The 17,557-nt window shown below is 47.1% G+C and overlaps 1 protein-coding gene across 3 annotated transcripts in view; it reads right to left on the reverse strand.

Annotated features, from left to right (window-relative positions):
- Window positions 1-17,557, reverse strand: part of LOC126569487 (uncharacterized) — a 45,849-nt gene that overhangs the window by 25,696 nt on the left and 2,596 nt on the right. The gene's annotated exons all lie outside the window — the stretch shown is intronic.

Raw genomic sequence — 17,557 nt, forward strand, 5'->3', positions numbered from 1 at the left:
CAATTCAAGATCCTCTCTCTTTCTTTGCGATCGTAATATCTTTTTTTTTCTATTTGTCGATTAGCACCATCGCAAAAAGAAAGAAAAAAAAACCAATCATCATCATCAGCATTGAGTGTTAATCAGGGTCCGGTCCTGCTCGGGGCTACAGCGGGCCGAGATTGAGTTATTCTTGGCTGTAGAGAGTGAAGTGGTGGGTGGGTGTGAGTGCGCGCGCGTTGGCGCATTTTACGACGCTCTTATAATTCTAATTGATTTCTAATTGAATTCCCGCGCACACCACCACGGGTCCATAAAAAATTAAATAAAAGACCCGTACGTACAAGGGGACAGGTTTTTGTGTTTTTGCACAATCCCGACACCACACCACAGCATTCAGAGAGCGACACATTCTTTGGTTGATGTGATTGCTGGCCCGCGTGTGACGATTGTGCGATCACCGGAATGGGAGTTCGCGCGATCGAGCAGGAATTATCGGTGGTTTTGTGGGCCTCTCCCTCGCGTGTATTCACCCCCGGATCATCATAACAAAACATCATCTGCATCTACTTTGCCTGGGAACACTAACAGGTTTTTCCGTCGGCACACGGTGGGGAAGGATTTTAAAATCTGGAGCAGAGGCAAGGCAGACCCCCGTTGCTTTAGCTGTTTGTGGTGGCCATAAAAGTGGAGAGAAATGTCACAGGCGTCCGGACCGTAAATTGTGAGGCGTGCGCACATTATTGCGCTCAGCGAGATTACGCGCGGTGGTGGGACTGAGCCAGTGACAACAGCACTCCACTCCAAACACCGGGATCTACGAAGACAGTAAACAGTACAGTCTCATGTGACGCTTCTTTCGTCATTCGATGGCACTTGGTGTTGCTCATCACACCGAGCGATCTAAAGCTTGGAACACTTAATAATATTTGGCCGCATTCTTCTACTCACTGTAGCGCTCCTAGTGTTCGCTTTGCTACTCTGTTGGTGTTTTTTTAAAGGTCTAAGTCTTTTCTTTAAGTGATAAAAAAAATCGTCCAAATCGAACCATACCATCAAAAGTTATCGCCGATGAAACACGAAGGGTGAAAAAAAGGCCGCACAATCTCTATGAAAACTCAATTCAACTGGAGTAAAAACCCACGTAAAACTGCAATTTGGCAAAAACTAGCAGACAAATTTGACTTTAGCAATCGTAGAGGAAGTTCGATGTAAGGTTTTAATTATTTTAAGGTTTTAAGTAAATTACTCATTTGGCAAGTGATCTGCAGTTGTCGTTTGAAAACGACAGGTGGTTTTATGACGGGAGGGTCCATGAACGACCGTTTGTACAAAAAAGAATGCCTGGAAAAGATCGTTTCATCTTTTATTAAGTCTCATAAAGGTCCAGTTGAATTTTGATCCGACTTGGCAAGCTGCCATTCCAGTACAGAGATCCTAAATTGGTTTCGAAACAACAGCATTGATTTCATACCAAAAATCTTCAATCCACCAAATTGCCCACAATCAGGTATCGTCCAATACCATTATGGTGGGCTATTATCTACTAATGACTACAGAAACAACGTAAAATGAACAAAAATCCATTTGTAATGTGCAAATATTGTGAAAAAATGGCCAAGCAGACTTCTTCCAATCCAAAAGTGCGTAAATTCTTACGCAACGTGGCCCAATAATTTAATCACTATTTTTAGCTGGATAGCTAGATAAAATAGCTACAAAATGATACCTTTACCATGTGTCTAGCTTATTTCTAGCCTGAGATGTGACCTGTTTTATGCGGCCAAATATTAACTGTTCCATGCTTTACTCTAACAGACCCGAACGCTATTGTGCACCAGTTATAAAATAGAACGTAGAGGGCGCGCGGCCCCCTCGAAGAACACTATGGTACGCTGGTGCGGTGCGTCAGTCGCAGGACAGCAAAAACAAAACAAGAAAAAGTCCCTCATTAACGCCCATCGATGCCGTCACGCGCTCCGGGCTCAGCAGAACAGAACGCAAAACCACAACCGAGTGTACAAGATTCAAGAACAATCGATTCTATTTACTCATTATGCGCTCGGTCGCGCGATCCTAGCCTCCGGTGGGGAATGGAAAGGGGATGGGGAGCTCTCTCTCTCACACTCTCTCCCCTCTCTCTCCGCTTAATGCGATCCAATGTGTGAAGCGCAGCAAATCAACACGACACGCGCAGTGTAGCTACTACACCCAACATCCTGCACTATATCGGCACATGCTAAAACGGCATCGCTTCATTGCATGCGACCTAGGTCCAACGCTTAATGCTAATGCTCTCCTTTGTACGTGTGTCTGTATTGGATTGATCGATTGTTTGATTACGAGACGCACTGAATGTGTCTCGATCGAAATGGACACACTCTGCACTCCGGCCGCCTGCAATGAGGCCCAGGAGAAGAGGAGAGCACGCCGTGGCACCGCACGCACCACCACACGGTTTGTTAATTCGATTTTCAATCCAACCCACCCACAACACCGCGTCTTCGTTCCTGTGAAGCTCGCACGCACAACCTGCTAGCTTCACTTCGACACAGATGACGTCACGCCGCCCATAGTACGCTGGTGCTCGCCGGAAAGCACGTTTCAAGCGCGTTCTTTTCTTTGCTTCTTTGCTTCGTCCAACCGACGTTGTGGTTGAACCTCACCAGACGCCGGCAGGAGATGATGATGATGATGATGATGATGATGATGACGATGGGGTATTGGTTAGCTGGCAGGAAATAGCTGAAACGGGTGATGTAGGGCCTACAGTTTTCGTGTGACTCACCACGAACGTGGTGTTGGGTGTGTGTGCTTGTGTTCCAGTTGTTGGTCCACATGGCAACAAAACCGCGCGTGGCACTGTAGCTGTTTGGGGCAGTGAACAACGATACATTCCTTGCCACACCATGGCAGCGGACTGGTGGCCAGTCCAGGAACGTACCACACCGCCGAGATGTTCACCGAAAAGGGTTCCTTTTTATAGTAGCGCTAACGAACGCCGTTTGCTACAACCAACCAACTAACAGTCAGCGGGCGCCGCCACCACCACCATGTTGAAGCATGAGTTTGCGCGCGCTACCTTCCACCTATCCACCCGATGATGGTGATCGCTCCCTGAATTCGAATCCAAAAGCACAACAACAACCGAACAAACTACATGTACAATGCAAGCATACCCAATAGACACTCCATATAACGCCAAAGAAAGACAAACCAGGAGAGGGAAAGAGAGTGTGGTGGCGTTGTCGGAAAGGGAGTGCGCGCAGACACTGCACACCGTGAGTCACGCCGGTTTGATCCCGATCAACTTCGAGTTCTCACGCGACGAAAGTAAAAGCTCCCCCCCCCCTTGGCCGCAGCCAGCCAACCACCGCGAGTAGGCAGCAAGAAGCTCTCAACGGCTTCGTGCGTGTGTGTGTGTGTGTCTGTTGCGGTTAAAGAGACGGGTTTGATCCACCAGCTTCCTCCCCGGTGCCGCCCCTCCGTGCGGCTACTCTTGGCTATGACTCATTATGTAAGACGCCACACGGCATGGTTTGCCGCTGCCTCTGAGCGATGGGTGCGAGAGCGAGCATAAACCCCGAAATTGTACAACGAACAGCAGCAGTTCACTGTCCGCCGAGCAGCAGCAGCAACGAACGCGGTAAGTCATCATTAACGCCAGCAAGACGGTGGACGGTTGTGTTGTGGCGCAGACACCCCACACGCTGGCCACCGGTCAAACAGGCGTTCCTTTCCCCTGCGCCGCTTTCTTCCACTCTCGCACTCCACAGGTGACCGTGGACCGTTCGCTTCGCTTTGCACATCATTCAAGGGGGCGATTTGATTACGTGATGATCGTGATGTGCGTCGACCAATCCGTATCCGATCCACCAAACACCCTTCCCCCTTACCCTCGGCAGCAGAAGGGCGATGGGGCGCCCTCCGGCGTCGTCCTCACGTATCGCTCATTCCCCTTGCCCCTCTGAGTGACAGAGTGTTCCCGACCGAAAAACACAGGGCGGATATATGGCCCCCGCCCCCACCAGGTACGAGATTAGCGCGATCATTTGCGGAAAGGGATTTGACTAATGCAGCTGCATATTCCATTCGGTTCCGAAGCGCGGCAGACCAATCCTTTCAAACGGTGGCAAACTTTCGCGTGCTCGCGGAGGTGTAGTTATCATGTAGCTTCTTCTACTCGTGTCAGTGACAGTGTGCGTTGTCCCCGTTGACTGCCGATGACTCACCTAAAATGAGAAAACAAAGAAGTCACATTAGAAGTCGTCCGTGTATTACACAGGGTGTAGGGGGTGCACGGGGGGGGGGGGGGGGGGGGGGTTAGCAATAGAAGGCATGTAAATGGCAAAGTAGGTTCACTGTGTAGGAGAGAGAGAGAGAGAGAGAGAGAAAGAAAGAATGAAAGGTTGAAGGACACACACAGCACTCAGGCGCGATTTCCTTGTCCTTCTCGACGAAACCACCACCACCTGGCCTGGTGTGCGCTGGTATGTGGCGAATGGCGAAGGAAGGAAGCAAAGGAGGAAGCCTTACAAGGCGACCGCGTACGCACCCCACGCGATTTTGCACACTGCTGGACGCTGTGTGGCGAGTAAAAGGAGGTGTAGAGGAGAGCATCACACCACCAGCCAACCAGCCAGCCAGTCACTTCTAGTGTTGCTGCCACCACGCTGCTGCTGCTGCTGCTGCTGCTGCTGGGGTTGGGTGAATTCATTACCTCAGGAGTACACAAACACACACACACACAGAGCATAACTCCTGGACTGAACGCAACGCTCCTTCTTTCTGCCCGCCCGGCGTGGCCAATGATAGCTGAGGCTGCAATTCGCAGGAGAGCAGCACCAGCAGCTTCTCGAAATATTAGATCCCAAGGGGGGAGGGGGGGTTCGTGTCCGCGCGCCCCTGTGTATGTGTGTGTGTGTGTTGTGGGGAGGAGAAGGGGGTGGTTGCAGCACAGGACAGCGGCAGAATGAGACCTAGGCTGAGCGGAATAATGTGGATTAAGGTGATCGCCATCGCCGCGCTGCCGCGCTCGTGTGGATCGATTCCAAGGGCCCAAGGCGAGACGACGGTGAGTCAAAATCCGCGATTCACCACCCACACACACACACACACACACTCTAGTGCGGTCGTCTCCACAGCTTCACGCCGATTTGCGCGGGATTTTTTCAATGGAATTTCTGTGGTGATCGCGACCGACCCGGCGACGTGTTACGTGTGTCTGTGGTGTTTGTCGTGACTTGGAAAAAGGGTACAAATATGCGCCCCCCCCCCAGAATCTCCTCTCTTTGGGCAAGTGATGAGATCGCAACGGAGCGTCGCGCGCTCGGGCAACGGAGCGTCGCGCGCTGTCAGCAGAAAAGCTACGCGAGTTTGGTTGCTTACCCTCGGTCGAATTATTTACCCCCTCCCTCTCCTCGACTTGACCACCGCACACGACCGTCAACGACGCATAATTTAATATGGGAAACAAGTAGTGTTTGCGGGTTCGTCGGAATGCCCACCACAAAAACACACCACGTGGTTTTCGGGCTGGGATGGATGGACATCTTCTCGAGTAGAAGAGCAGGTGGCGATCTTTCGATTGTTTAGTCTTTTGTTTTTTAAAAGAGAGGCTGTCATACGCAGCGGGCTGGAAATCCACCTCCTACATACGCTACACATGTGGTTGTGGCTGTTTCAAGAACTCCGAGCAGTATCAGTTTGAAGAGAACTGAACCGCCACTATGGACGTAATGATAAAATTGTAATGTGTAATAAAATTGTGTAAAGCATGGAACACTTAATATTTGGCCGCATTCTTTTACTCACTGTAGCGCCCCTGGTGGTCGCCCCTTTGCTACTCTGTTGGTGTCTTTTTAAAGGTTATAATCTTCTCTTTGAGTGATAAAAAATTTACCAAAATCGAACCATACCTTCAAAAGTTAGCGCGTTATGCGGAAGGCGAAAACAAAATTCTGCACTCACTGTGAAAACTGGATTTGACTGGAGAATAAATCGACAAAATTTCCAGCAAAGCTCGAAATATCATATTCAAACGTTACTAGGAGACTCTTACGTTGAATCAGGCATAATGAAACAGACGATTAGGCGTAACACATGCCCAATGCTACGGATAAAACTTAATCAAACAGTTTTCAACCGATCCTGGAATCTTTAAGTTTACTTTGAGCAAAAAACTTACGACAGGTGCAATCGCAGTACGACAAAAAAATTTTTGTGGAAAGGTTTGCGATGCTATCAAGCCAGAAAATAGCCAAATAGTTCCATAGAACAACGCTTGATTACCAAAATCCGTGCAATGAAGCCGTACGAACAAATGTCGGTTTGATGGATGATGAATCACGCGTAAAAATCAAAATACGTACAAAATGACACCATTTCCATGTGTTTAGTTTATTACTGGCCAAAGTTCTCAAGCGTTCACTGCTTAAACAGCGCGGTCAAAAACAAAATTGTTCAATACTGGTTTCGGCGATTATTTTGCAATCAATTTAAATCAAAGTGTTTTACTGAATGGGCTGCTTTTAACCCTCATGCACCGTCCCCGGGCTGTGGGGACTGGCCAGACATATTTCATTTTCTGTCTCTTAATTTAACACACTTCTAGGGCCCTGAGGTCCCAGGTACCCTCCTAAAATTAAATTTTCTATCGATCTATTATCATAGTGTAGTTGTTATGCTGAACATGAGGATGAAAAAAGAATCCAACTCCCACACAAAAAAAACACACACCTTAATGCATGCAAACTGCATGGAGTGTAATGCGTTTTTATGATTCCAAAAGTGGTTGGTTTTTTTGTTTTTGTTTTTGTTCCACCGTTCCACTACACGAAAAGCCCGAAGAAACCCGAATGCGCGTCTATTAATCTTACAATGCAAATGTGGAGTCGATTGTATGAATCAAAGGGTGACACATTACACGACAAAATTTGAAAACAAATCGATAGACATTTGCGGTTTTTTGTTTTGTTTGTTCGCATGTTGGATGTTATGGCTGACTCGTTTTTTTATTCAGTTCGAAATGCACTAATCCAGTATGCGAACAAAAATGTTAAGGAAAAATCAAGAGATTAAACCCGCTTTCATCAGGATGTATCCTATTTTAAAGTTGAATAACTCTGCCATTTTTCAGCCGATTTTAAAAATAAACCAGTTTTATTTAGGTTATTCTATGCCATTTATTGTGCCACACGCAAAATGTGACATCGATCAAATGACCGCCTTCAGTCGGTATACAAAAAACGGGTTTTTTTCATTGTATCTGACAACATTTAGGGAGGTATTTTGGTAATTTCAGCTCTAATATTTGCTTTAAGTTCTTTCAAACCCTTCAACAGACCGACAGAAAAAAGCCCAGCGCCGCCATATGCGGCGAGAGAGGACACCACCATTTATTCATCAACCATTGCACGATCGCACTTTGCACTATTGACTGTTGATTGATTTCTTTCATGATGTAACGTGTGACAATTTCAGTCCGCTCTTTTAACGTGAAGCGATGCATTACTAAAATGGCATAGACTGAAGATTCAGAAACTGTCCTATTTATCCAAATCGACTGAAAAATGACAGAGTTATTCAACTTTAAAATAGGATACATCCTGATGGCGCACTCTGTACTACTGTGCTGTTGTTGCTCTTCTTCGAAATGAAGAACAACAAATGAACGGTTGTGCTTTCGTTTCTAGGTTTTATATTTATTTGTAATGAAAAATTCCTTTCCGGTATTCATTTCCCTCTCATAAAGGTAGCTCAACACATCCCAAATTGAAATAAAAAGGTAAAAAATAAAATAAACACATGTGCATGTAGGTAAAGTCCAAATGAGCACCTCTGCTGCGCTAAATCCCATGCAATGGCAGGTGATGATGCGGATAAAGGTTTTAGAACAGTCCACCTTTGGCTGGTGGGTTAAAAATGTAATGTAATCTGTACACTCGCGCTAGCAGTAGCTGGTACTAGACCTTATATCCCCTATGGCGAACGTTGGAGACCCCAATTCTGGAGCAGGTTTGGGAACAAACGTTGTGGTGCTCCACCCTTTTTTTGGTACCCTTTCAATAGACGATCAACCGAACACCGAGGATCTCTCTCCCTCTCTGTTTCTTTCTTTATAAATAGAGTAAGTACCCAGGGGGGAAGATGCAGGGGGATGGAGTGTCACAACATTCCCTGTAGGCCGTTTTTAGTGCTGCAACGAATGTGCTGCCGTTTTACGACGACTTCCGGTCGTCACTCCCCACTTATCCCTTTCGCCTTCCCGGATCAGCAGATGTTTTGCTGATATGCTGCCTCCCGCTGGGTGGCGGGTGTTGTCACAAAAATGCGACATAAATGGCAGAACAAATCGGCTCATTAGTCGATAGGCACGCACGTTCGTTTTCCACGAAACAAATCGACACCAGCAGCAGCAGCAGCCACTGGTACCGCGCAGGAATCCGCGACTAAAAGGCTGACCCTGTTCGCTGTGCTGCTGAGCGCGCAACCGGAGCAAACGGAATGAAACGTGTCGTTCGTCGTCGTCGTCGCCTGCCACACACAAGGAGCAGCAGGGTGCATAACAGTTACAATAAGGCACCTACAGAAACCCCCGTAACAAGCAGCACCAGCAGCAGCAGCAGCAGAGTGTGGCGAAGCCATGGAAATGGGCCAGAGGCCCGCTTTTGGGGCAACAATTCGACCGCAGAGACGCGTCCGAACGACCGACCGACGATGATTGGTGGTTGGTGGTTGCTGGTGGTGGTCGTTGCTCGGTGAGCCGGGAAATTGGTCATTTTACTTCGCTTCGCTTTCCGTGCATGCGACAAGCGCAGGCTCTCTCTCTCTCTCTCTCTGTCTCTACACGAACGAACTGTGCGCGCGTCCGGTGCGCCGTATGTGGAGAACGCGGCGTGAAGAGGAAGTATCCCTTCCCCCACCAGCCCCCAAAAAAAAAGGAAGGAGATTTTCCCGTGGGAAAATTGGACAGTGTGTAAAGTGTGAAGTCGGGGTGGGTTGAGCATTTTCCAACAAAAATCAACCACCAGCCCCCTACCCCGGGCGACATAAATTATGTGATTTCATAAGGAACCAATCGATGAATGATGGAAATGACTTGACAGGGCTAGGCCAACCTATGAGACCTATCCTTGTGGTCTGGGTGGCATCTGCTGTCAATTAAAAAGCGCACCAGCGGCAGCAACTCCATCCCGCTCCATCTTATCCCCCTGGTTCAAGGTTGTAAAAGTCTAAAACACAGCTAAAGGGAACGACAGCATGCTATGCGCTGCTGCTACTAAAGCTGCGCGCGTCCACCAAAACTAAAACAAAAAAAAAACAATATCACATTATCATCGTGTACAGCACTAGAGACAGCGACAGAGAGAGAGAGAGTCCAGCGTAAACAACACGAGCTCACGCTTCCGCACGAGACCGTCGATTGGCGAGCATCGAGAGCGCTTGTTATTTGGATCCGGATCCGCACACGCTGGTGGCTGATGTCCTGAAACGTTGGGTTGCTGTGCTCTGGGCACATGATCGCTTCGCTGCAAAACGGCACCCCGTACGTGCGCTGCGTGCTCCACAGCTCGCAACAAACACAAATCCCCCCCACCTCTCACGCTTATGGGATGTTTGTTTATTTGGAGGAGCAGCATCGAGCATAATTGAGATAGTTAATGTTTCACTCTCGGACGAGCGAACGCGATATATACGCGTACGTCACCCCATCAGCGCGTCGCGGGCGTTGATGTCACATCGGAATGAAAGTGTAACTCTGGCGTTTGCTGGCATGGCAAGTTTCAGCATCTACCAAGCGAATGCAGCAGCGCTTTGGTAAGTAATGTGTGCCCCACACGCAAACTTGGCAAAAGATGCAGAGCAAATTTGCAAAAGAAGTGTGCGTTTTGTGTTTTAATCAAGGCGTGGTGGGCGCTAAGGTATTTAATTTAAGGGGTGACTTCGGTGTTTAATTTTTGTTTTAGCGACACATATTTTTAACATTTTTCCCTGAATGCTGATCCTTTCAACAATAGTATGTTAAATGTTTGGGCCAATCGAAGCAAAACTGACAGAGTTATCGATTTTTTAAAATCCCCTTTTCATACAAGGCGCCATGCAGCTACTTTGAAGAGCGTTTCACGAAAACCAACGCGTTTTCAAAGTCGGTGCCCATCGTACCGTAAAAACTACTAGGCCGATCCATTTTTAACACATAATCTGAACATTTTTTACCAGGCAGCCCCGTCGAGATTTCATAAAAATTGTTGAAACTTTTTTTTAAACAAATCTTTAAGATCGTGTTTTTAGGCAAAATGCCAAAAAGCATCATTTTTCGAACTTCTAAAATCTGCAAGAAACCAAAAAATTGGAAATTCAACAGAAACTCGCCGGTGCTACCTAGATAAACTTATAATCTTTCAAACGAACATCTATTTGTAGTTTTCTGATGGCCCATTACGCAGCTACGACGGGCGCCGGGAAAAGTATCTTTTCGAAGATGCACCTTGCTAAACTTGATGCCACGGCTTCAAGTTTTTAATCAATCTTCCCCAAAATAGAACCAAATATTTGTCAAAAGTTGCAGTTTACTATGACAGACACTTGAAAAAATAAAGTTGAATGGTCACGTCACAAAAAATCGTCAAAGACGGGCCTTAATTTCGTGAAATTTACTTTTACCATTTTTTTATGAACGATCCTGAACCTTTCCAGAATATTCTGTAAACATTTTGGGATCAATCGAGGCAAAACCAACAAAGGTGTTGATTTTTCTTCTAAATTTTTATGCCTCGGAGGAAGTTTTAAACAAATAATCTCTAAAAATACAACCAAATATTCTTGAAACGTACGTTGTTCAACAGTCACTTGAAAATATAATTGTGGAATGATTCCATTGCTAAAAATCGTCAAAACTGAGCCTTTTTTCTGGATCTGAATTATTAAAACAAAAATTAAAAGAATCTATAAATTAATGAAATGACTATAATAACAATTTACTCTAAATAAAAAAAATAACAATTTCGTCGAAAGAAAAATGGCTTTCATCTTGACTGTGCTCACTGCATGTTAAGCAACTGCACATACAGCTAGCGAGCCACACCTCAAGTTTACTGCCTTGCGCTTGCCGGCATGTGCTGGCATCCTTATGCCGTAGCAGCAACAGCAGCATCGAGGCCCTTTCCTGGCCAGTTCACAGCATATGGCGGAGGATAAACAATGGAAGGTGGTCATAGAGGCAACATATGTTTACCATGTTTTCATTTTAAGGACTTTTCTTTGCTTTACGCTTTCCTTCTCCTCTTCTTCGTCTTCCTCCTAGAGATTGCAGTAACGAGGATGCATAATCGTGCCCTCCATTATTATGATGCCTTCATGCATGCCCACCTCCCGTCTGTGCCTCTCTGTTCCCTGTTTGTTGCTTGGTCTCTTGGTCGTCTAGCTAAGGGGCAAATATGGGATATCCTTTGGCACGGTGTGGCAGTGGCCCCGGTGACCCGAACGGGTGCGGAGCAATTAGTAACAGTGCAGCTGCTACAACGCTTCTTTTTTCTAGTGCGTAGCGCGTTTTAAGTTCAGTAATTGTTCTCGTGGTTTAATCCATTTTAAGGAGAAAATAAAAACAGTTCACTGGAACTAAATCACCTTTTCTAAGGAGCTCCTATCACTTGGTTTTATTTCATAATCGCAAAACAACACAAAACCCTTAAAAAAGGCAATAGCAAATAAGGAAAACAATAATTATACAACAATAAGGTAACAAATTAGCGCGCCCTTGTTCATTATTCCGATGATAATTCGGCGTTAAATGAGTTTTACGTTTTGAAACAGGAATTGGCAGGAAGGAATTCATTTCATTCGGGAAGGAATTTCAAGGGTGGCGTGGGTTAATGCAGCGATAATGCAGCCCCCGGTTTGCCGATAATGGTCCCTTTGTTTCAAAGGGTCATGTGGGCACGGCTAACCACCAACTGGCTCCTCCTCTCCCTCTTTGACACACAAGATGAGCAAACGGAGAAAAAGAAAAAAAACTCCCGGCACTGAGCAAATCCAATGATCCAGAGCAATGGCCCTTCGATGCTTCTGATATGATGTTTCCTCCCCCCCCCCCCCCCCCACCTCCAAGTAAGTTGCGATGGGAAGCTGCGCTGATGGTTTCGCACACACGCCGCGTGTGCAACAACAACAACAATTGGCCAACAATTGGATGCATTTGCGCATTAGGCGTCTCCTTTCGCTTCTCCTCCTCCTCCTTCTTTGCTCTTCACTTGTGCAAAATCTGCTCAAACGAAAGGGGTGGTGCACTAACCCCCTCTCCCCCTCCTCCCCCTCCCTTCTGCTATCATGAACACATGCGTGCGTGCGCACACGACGCTCGCCAAGGTTTTCTTTTTTTACTTTCGTTCCTAAACGAAACGGAAGGAAGTGCCGGATGTGGATTGCACCCGGTGGGTGCTGGTGAAGAGGAGGGAAGGTGGGGCGAAAAATTAAAGAGAGAGAGAGAAGGTAGCAAAAGGAAAATCCAAAACGGAAAGCGTGCAGCACAAAAAAGCATTAAAGCAAAATGTGTTGCAGAAGCAGCGGCGGCAGATTGTACATGTGCAAAGAGAGGTGGTAGTGGGGGTGGAACGAGATATGGGGAGGGGGGAAAGTGCATTCTCATTGCGCACATTTTACCATCGCGTGGAAAGAGAATGGGTGACGCTATTGCTCCCTTCCCCTGGCACAGCCACAGGCAACGAAAAGGGGTGCCAATGGGAATTAAAAGCATATCCTTCTGCGCTTTATGCCACCCTTATCCACCGTATGGTGGGCGGGGGGTGCGGGTATGGAAATTGGCACCGGTACCGGGGACACTTCTCTTTACTTCTCGGTGAAGAATGACAAAAAATTGAGAAAAAAAAGAAATAAAAAGATTGAGCATCATCGCCAAGCCAAGTGGCAGGCAGACAGGTGTGCGCGCCCTTTGGTTTGCTTTGGAATTCCATTTCCCTGCGTCCATCATTTGGTTCAGCGGCGCACACCAGAGACCAGAAGGGAAAGAGAGACGGAGTACGTGTGTTGGTATGTGGGATACAACCGCAACCAAACAACAAAATAAAAAAAAATAAAAAAATAAAAAAAAGGAAATAAAAGGTCTCAGAATTAATTGCATGCTAGAGAGAACAGAGGGCGGAACAAAGCAGGACGCAGAGTTGGGATGCTGCGTGCCAGTTCAAATCAGGTATTTTCTATTATGAACGCATCCCATGGGAAAGGGACAAAAGGAAGTTAGGAGATTCATGATCGCCCCCATCGCTCCTTTCTTTCACTGGCTTTTACAGATTGTTTTTTTTTTGTAAATGAAAACCACACTCACACACATACAGTGCCCGGCACAAATAAAAATCCACCCTCGACTATAATTTACATTCCTTCGAAATGGTTACGATTCCGCATACAACAATTATGTGTATATGTTTATCTTTTGGAATAATGTTTGATTTTATGATTTTATGAATTTGCATTCAGCATAAACCAGTAAATAGAATTTCAAGTTAGAATCTCCAGTTTAGGGTATGACACACAAAAAAAATCCACTTCATGGTTTCAATGCATAACTTAAAGACAAGTTATTGTAATGAGACACATGCAATTTATATGGCCTCCTGTCTCCTTAAATAGTGATTCGAGACATTTTGGAATGCTTACTATCATTTTTCTTGGGTAATGTGAACCCAAACTGCACCATGCATCATTCAATGCTTCATAATAAATAATTGCTTGTAGGTTACACAGGTCAATATTTACAGCTTGACCTGTAAAATAATTCAGATTCATTGAAGAGTGTAAAATGAGGCTCTGGACAGGCGATTTCATTACTTTAAATTGATTAAACCGAAGGATAAATGGGTCCTTTGCCCCACATTATCTAAATCACCCTTCTTTCAAAATTCAAAATTCTTTCAAAAGCGATCCAAAAACATTAAAATACACATCTGTGGTTGTAGTTCTTTGAATTTGAGCATATGTTTCCTTACCAAACTACGTTGGTATAGGGTAGCTTCATCGCTTTCAAGCACTGTTTTAGCCATCAGTTTTGGAATTTAGATTAAACTTGAAATATTTTGATTTCGTAAAGTTTTTCTTCTTTTTCGTTTTTGCTTGGTCGATAAGGTTTTTTTTTCTAAGTGAAATAGCTTTTAACCCTTAGTTAGAAATGCCGCAAATTTTAGTGCGGTTAGAAATCGTTATTTATAACATTCCTTGAAGTAAGGAGAAGGTGTTTCAAGGGTGTTTTCATTTTTCATAGATACCACAAGTGAATATGGTTGCCGCTTGGCTCCTCTACCACATCCATTACCGGCACTTCCAAAATTTAAACAATTTTATACAATTCCCAGTTAGACTTATCGACTATTCCCATACTTTATAGAAATTCTACACTCTGTATAACTTTTTCAAAAAACCCCTGCAGACTGCAAACACGGAAAGATATTTTTACACACCTTTTAATAATCAGAAAAAAGTCACTTTTCCGGCACATATACTCGCAAACAATGACCTCAATCAACAATCATCCAATTTTATAATTAATAACACTGGAAAAACCAACAGCAAAACAAACGAAAAGTAGATCAATTGATAAATAACAATTTTAGAACTGATTTTGTAAGGTGGATCTTTTTTGAGTCACATCCTAAACTGGTCATTCAAACTTAAAATTCAATTTACTGATTTATGCTGCATGCAAATTAAAAAAAAAAACATATGACGAAATAAGCTACAGTCTTCATTCTACAAGATTAAAATATACACATAATTATTACATGCGGAAACAGAACCGCTTCGAAGGAATGTAAATTATAGTCGAAGGTGGATTTTTATTTGTGCCGAGCACTGTTGGCGCGGTGCCGGTGCGCTCGCGATCGCATTCCTGAACTGAACGACGCACGTTCAAAGGAACTCAACGCTACGGCAAGTGACGAACCCGCCACACAACCTCACCGCGGCGCACATTCCTCTCGCATCTTTGTTCACGGGCCGTATCGTGTCCGGGTCAATGATGAGCGACGACGCCAAAAAAGGATCTGGAGGGTTCGAGGAACAGAATCGGCCCCTGACACCCACACACACACACACACACATACAGCGCATAGGCACAGCGCTCCGCGTTCGGTTCGTTTCAAAACGAACCAAATCCTGCCACCGGGGCTCTGCTCGGCGCCAGAGGCTGCTGGAAAAAGGGCCAACCGCCGCTCGCTTTTAGCGCCACCATCACCACCACCACCACCACCGCCACCGTGGCACCATTTTAAAATCTATCGTGCATCCTGTTTCTCTCCCTCTCTCTCTCCCGACAGATTCTCTTTTCAGCACGTTGCTACCTTCGTATTGCCGTGTGTCGTGAATTTCTAAAGTCAAATTGTCCTCCTGTCGCAGGGACCCTCTTGCTCGTTCGGGCATTTCCTGTTCAGACGGCGGCTTCATCGCTTGGCTGGGTTTCGAGAGCTCGTCGAGGTTCGGTGCGCGACCACACCGGGACGAATCTTTTTTTTTTTTTTTTACCACCGAGGGGCTGGAAGTGGGGGGATGTGATTTCCCGTGCCCGTGGTGCCTTCGCCCCCCCCCCCCCCCCCCCAGAGGAAGTAATGCTTCCACAGCGAGAGCAGCACTGCACATCCGGCGTCCCCCAGAACGCGCACTGGGAAAGGGGAAGGTGATTGTTTTTATTGCGACAATTACAGGTGAGAAGGGGCGAGCAGGGGCCGAGCGGGGGCCCAGCAGGGGCGGGGGCGCCCCAAGAGTCGATGAAATGGAAGGGCCAGGAAAAAGGGGACGACAACCCAGGGGCGGCCGCATCATCGTCGCTCGTGCCGGAAATAGAACAGTTTGTTGCACTGCAATTTGATCGTGATCAGGCGGGGGGTGACCCCCTCACGCAAGCGAGCGAACATCGGAAACGTGATAATTGCGTGCGATCCTTCACTCGTTGTTGCCGCGCGCACGTACGTTGCTGTGTATGCGTGTGCACGATAAGCGACCATCGACACATGACAAAGTGCGCAACATAATTGTAGCAGCAGAGTGTGTGTGCTATGCTGCTGTGAAGGGGTGGTCGTCGCCAACGGATCAACGGACCGGAAGTGTGAGCAGCGCGCGAAGCAGTAGGCGAGCGAGACAAAATACACAACAGAATGAGGGAGAGCGAGAGAGAGAGAGAGAGAGGAATGCGCATACGGGTGCATCGTTGCAAGGACCCAGCGGCAGCACTATACGCGCAGGTCGTGTGCAAAGAGCGTGCTAAAGATGTGGGATATGCTGCAGCTGCCGCTAGCGGAGGTCCTAAGCATCCGTCCATATTTTCACGCGCTCGCGCCATCCTGCAACCCTTTTCTCTTTTTTCGATTAGTGGCTTGGTGAAGCACAATGCTAGGCGCTACGCGTGGGAATGCACGCATCTATAACCGGGCTCAATATGTTACGCTAATTGGGAATTTAGTGTTGTTGCGTTGCGCCGAGAGTTGTGGTACAATGAAGATGCACATCTAGCCCAGTAAGACCCCCCCCCCAAAGGAAAGCACCTGCTCGCATTCGCTAGCTCTCTCTCTCTCTCTCTTTTTCTTTGTTTGTGGCTTTCCATCAAAACATTGCTGGCGAACGTAGTCGTGCACGAGTCGAGTCGTGCCAATGTCAGCCAGCTGCTTTGCCTTCTTCCCCCGTATTGCTGGGCACGCGCGCGTATCCTCAAAGGCCCGGTGGTGGGGAGGGCCGTAGCAAACCACCGCGCGCACCAGTGCATTCGAGTGAAACGGAGGAAATGCACCAGAGGCCGGACGTGTAGCTACGCCACGCCGAGATCAATCACGCAAAGCAACTCCCCGAGAGAGGGGCCCCAGATTCATCAAGTGTCGTGCACCATCATCCATCCATCGGTGGTCGGTGGTGTGCTGACGATGGTCATCATCATCATCATCATCATCATCATCATCATCATCATCATCAAGCAGCGGTAGTTGTGGCAATGGCAGTACGCGAGCGCCTCGCTCATCATGGCCGCTTATGCTGCGCATTGCTTTCTGCCTCGGTGTCCTTGGAGCGTGGTGCGTCGCGATGCGCGGTCATTGTGTTTTCGCTTGCCCTCCTCGCATGCCTTTTGCTTGCGTGTCTTGAGGAGGAGAGCGCGTGATCTAGCGCTCTTTCGCTCGCTCGCTCTGACGGTGATGCGTAGTGCGAGCGTACGCGACGACGCTTTCCTTTGAGGTTTTTCCGTGGCTCTTAGCCCAGCCACGCCAGCACACGCCAGCACGCGTTGGTGAAAAGGGGTGAGGGGGTGGGGAACATTTTCCCCGCCGTTCTTCCCGGGTACGATCGGCCGGATCGCGATCTACGATACGCTTCCTAGCCGTTTACAATCAATCAATCCACCACGAGAGAGCTGAAGTGAGGTGAGGGTGACACACACACAGACACACGACCGAGTGCTCGCTTCTACTCGTGGGGTGTCTGGTGTTGTGGAGCTGCTGCCGCCACGCCAACCTTGGCCTTGAAATGCAGAAATAAGCTTCCACTACTAACACACGGCGGCAAGCGGACGTATCTACGCGTACCGCGT

The sequence above is a fragment of the Anopheles aquasalis genome, chromosome X (genome assembly GCF_943734665.1).
Source record: "Anopheles aquasalis chromosome X, idAnoAquaMG_Q_19, whole genome shotgun sequence".
Classification (NCBI taxonomy): Eukaryota; Metazoa; Arthropoda; class Insecta; order Diptera; family Culicidae; genus Anopheles; species Anopheles aquasalis.